The sequence below is a fragment of the Marmota flaviventris genome, chromosome Y (genome assembly GCF_047511675.1).
Source record: "Marmota flaviventris isolate mMarFla1 chromosome Y, mMarFla1.hap1, whole genome shotgun sequence".
In the NCBI taxonomy this organism is placed as follows: Eukaryota; Metazoa; Chordata; class Mammalia; order Rodentia; family Sciuridae; genus Marmota; species Marmota flaviventris.
In genome coordinates this window covers 18,222,985-18,226,973 of record NC_092519.1, presented here as the reverse complement: position 1 = coordinate 18,226,973, position 3,989 = coordinate 18,222,985, and the positions used below count along the sequence as shown (strand labels likewise).

Here is a 3,989-nt window from a genome sequence, read left to right as displayed (position 1 = left end):
GGGGTGACTGGGGCTAGGATCCACCCAACCCCTGAGCCACTAAACCCCTGAGCCCCATCCCCAACCCTCTTTCTGTTTCATTTTGCTAAATTGCTGAGGCTGGCCTCCAACTTGCAATCCTCCTACCTCAGCCTCCCCAGTGGTGGGGATTAGAGGTGCCTGCAGCACCCCAGGGCCCGGCTCTTCCCCTCTCTTTTTTTTCTTCCTGAGGAACGTCTGCTCCATGGGTTCCAGGTTTTTTTTTTTTTTTTTTTTAATTCTCTGCGAAGTGTCTTCCTTTTAAAACATAAAGTGGATTTATTTTTGTCTTAACGGGCAGATTTTTAAAAGGCACATATTTATCGTGAGTTTCTCGAGACGTTTTGAAATACGCATCTGGGCGGAGAGGCTGGATGGCGCTAATTAATGTATGCGTTACCCCACACACTTGTCATCCCTCTGCACGGAGAACACTTAAAGCCTATTCTCGGAGCGGTTCTCAGTGTGCAATACATTATTAACAGAGCCGTTACGCTCCTCGCGAGCAGCTTGGATTTATTCCTCCTGTCGGCGCCAACTTGGAGATCCAGCCTCTCCCCACCTGCCATTGTGCTCCCTGATGCTCTCATCCCAGGACAGACGAGCCCCTGTGTCCTTTGTCCTTCTGGGCTCGGCTTATTTCACTGACCACAATAACATCCTCCGGGGATCTCCAAGCTGTTGCCAATAGATCTGCTTCTTCGTGGCTGAATACTACTCCACGGTGATCACAGACTGACCACATGTTCTCCAACTTGTGATCCTCCGGCCTGAGGGGCTGTTCCTCCACGTGGTCAGCAGGCCCCTGCTGGCGTGACCCTTGGACTAGCGCCCTCCTTGCACAAGCAGAAACGTCCAGACACTGCGTGTCCCTGGGTGTCGGCCGCCCAGGTCCGGGGCCATAGGAGCTGTTTTCTGCCTTTGGAATGCGTGACCTCTGGGGGCCTTGCTGGCCAGGGAGGACTGCCCATCCTGGGGCGGGGCGCTAATTCCCCAAGATCGCCTTAGGTGGGCAGAGCCTCGCCATGAGACCCTCAGGGCTGCTGTCCACCCACCTGAGTCTCCAGGACCAGGTGCTGGTCAGCTAGGGCTGGCCCTCTGCCCACAGCCCCCAGGGCTGTCCACATGGGCCTCTCCCAGGCCTGCTGGGCCGCGGACAGGAAGGTGCTGGGTTCTGGACCTGCCGCCCGCTCTGGGCCGCCCTGTGCCGGGTGTGTCCAGGACCCCGGGGCTGCGGCAGCTCCTGGGCACCCGGCAGAGTGGGCGCTGGCTGCTGGGCACGTCCACCTTCGCTTCCCGGGCACCGGCCGTGGGCCTGTGAACCGAGCCACAGTGGCTCCCGACGTCCAGGCCTGATTACCGCCGGCCTGGCCTGGGCGGCTCCTTACCGAACCTCTGCGTCGTCGTACCAGGAGCGCAGACTGGGCGCCGTGCTGGCGAGTCCTAACGACCGGCAATTACCCAGCCTCCCAGGCCCGGGCTGTGGGTGCCGAGCCCACGTCCAGCAGGGTCCCCCGCAGCCCTGACTCGCCCCTGGCCACCTGGCCAAGCCGTTGACCCCTCTGAGCTGCCTGGACGCTGAGTGGCTGGTGCAGGCACGGTAGGCAGCCTGGGGGCCTGGTCGGGTGGCCACTCTGCCGGGGCCCAGGAAAATCAAGGTTGGGGGGGGGGGGTTGTAAGAGCCGACTCCATGTCCCCGAGATGGCCCGACCATCCTCCCCCACATGCACAGAGGACAGACCTGACCCCGTCTGCCAATCTCACAGGCCAAGGACGCAGCTGTGGCCCCGCTGACCACAGTGCACCCTGAGCCCCTGTGGCCCAGCTCATGAGGGTGCTGACCTCCTGTATGGAGGTGGGGGTGCATTTCCCATAGCTGGGGTCCCCAAGTCTAACCCTGTACCCCCAAAGTAACCTGGGACAACCATCTGGCCCTCTCACAGGACCAACTGTGTCCCCTAAGACACCCCCTGCAGCCCTGGCCCCAGGACCTTGGGACGTGCCTGTGGTGGAGACAGGTCTTTGCAGAGGGGATGGGGGTGTAGTGAGGTCCCCAGGGTGGCCCTGACCCAGCAGGACTGGGGTCCTCGTAGAGGAGGACACAAGGACACAGACGCACACAGAGGGACGCCCCGGGAGGACACAGGGAGAAGACGGCGGCTGCCAGTCCAGGGGAGAGGCCTCGGGAAGAGCCCGCCCTGCCCACCCTGGACCTTGGACCTCCAGCCTTCAGGACGGGGAGATAGACCTCTGCTGATCTAACCACCCACTGTGGGGCTTCGCTGTGCAGCTCCACCTTGAATGGGCACAGACTCCCCTGAGCCACCCGAGTTCACCAGCAAAATGAGACCAAGCCGCGCCTTATGGTCCCTCATGCCACCAGCACAGGGGCATCAAGGTGCCCGTTGTTGGCTGGAGGAGAAGCAGAATGTGATCCAGGGGAAATGTGATCCACGTCTGGCCAAGCCCAGCTGCATCCTGGGTAAGATGGCGGGGCCCTGGGCCACGCTGGGGGCCACCATCCAGACCCACCCACCTGTCCACCAGGGTCCTCTCAGTAGCCACGGGATCCCAGACGTGGGAGAAGTCAGGCAGTGGGCAGGTGAGGCGTCCAGCACAAAGGGCACTTCTCCCAACACGGGAGGTGACGTCCAGGTGGCAGCGTCCCGAGAGCAGGGGACGGTCACCGCCCGAGGGTGTGGGAGGAAACCCCAGCGCCATTGTGTTTGGAGAAATTTCCAACCATCTGTCCCCAGCTGAGGAATGAAGAAGCCTCGCCCAGCAGCCCCTCGAGCGCGGGATCCCCAGGACGGTTCACGAGGTCCGTCCAGCGAAGCAGGAAAAGGCTTGAGAGACATAGGAGAAGCTTCCGGAGCAAGAGAGCAGCAGCTCCCCGGGTCCTGCAGAAATGTCCTGGGGATCGGGACCAAGGGTCAGGTCCAGGTGGCTGGACAGAGAAGTGAGACCTCACGTCCACCACACGTCTCCCGCAGGACAGAGGGGGGGCACATGCCAAGGTCAAGGACAGACGCTGGAAATGGGACCAGGAGGAGGGGGATGGGGGAGGAGGAGAGGGAGGAGGAGGAGGAGGAGATGAAGGAGGAGGAGGAGGAGATGGAGGAGGAGGAGGAGATGGAGGAGGAGGAGGAGATGGAGGAGGAGAGGGAATTCTAGAGACTAGAAGTCACCATCCAGGACTCACAGAGATGCTCTCCCTCCAGGGCTCCAGGGGGCTCCTCCTGCCTGTCCAGCTCCTGGGCTCCAGGTGGCCCTGGGCTGGTGGCCCCTCACTGCAGTCTCTGCCTCCGTCTCCACGGGGCTCCTCCTCTGTGTCTGTGTCCCCTCCTCTGTCTCTGGGGAGGACACGGCCATTGCTCGAGGGCCCCCTGACCCAGGAGGAGCCCATCTGAGGACCCTGCACTGACGACCTCTGCAGAGACTGTGTGTCCCCACACCAGGTCCCACTCACAGGTTCTCACGTGCATCCTTAATCACCTCCACCATCCTCACCTCCACCATCCATCCCCACCTGCACCATATGTCCTCACCTCCACCCTCCTCCCCTCCACCGTCCTCCCCTCCATCACCTCCCCATGGTCCTCTTCCCCCGGCTGCCCTTCCATCGTGACTCCTCGCCCCACCGTGGCCGGCTCCCCGTGCACACTCGCCGTCCACCATGACGGCCTCCCACAGGCTCACGTTCCTTCCCTCTGCTCACCTCCTTCCTGTTCCCCTCTCTCCCTGCACTTCCCCTCCCCTGCGGCTCCGTCCTTGCTGGCCTGCATGGCCCCACCTGTTCCTTCCTGCCCCTGGCCCTCTGCTTCCTGTCCGTCCGGCAGCCACCACGTGACTTCTGGACCCTGGTGGCCCTGGCATGCTCGTGGTCCCACAGAGACGTCCCTGCTCTGGGCCGCTGAGGGGTGAGTCCCCTGCAGGGGGACAGCCACAGCCCGCTCTGGGGTGTGGCGGGG

At 62.5% G+C, this 3,989-nt stretch overlaps 1 long non-coding RNA gene across 1 annotated transcript; it reads right to left on the bottom strand.

The window, feature by feature from the left end:
* Positions 1–1,689: 1,689 nt before the first annotated feature.
* Positions 1,690–3,701, bottom strand: LOC139703463 (uncharacterized). Its single transcript, XR_011705767.1, has 3 exons — positions 3,606–3,701; positions 3,221–3,371; positions 1,690–2,931 (listed from the first exon to the last, which is right to left on the bottom strand). It is a non-coding gene; the product is annotated as an uncharacterized lncRNA (long non-coding RNA).
* Between the last annotated feature and the right edge of the window lie 288 nt (positions 3,702–3,989).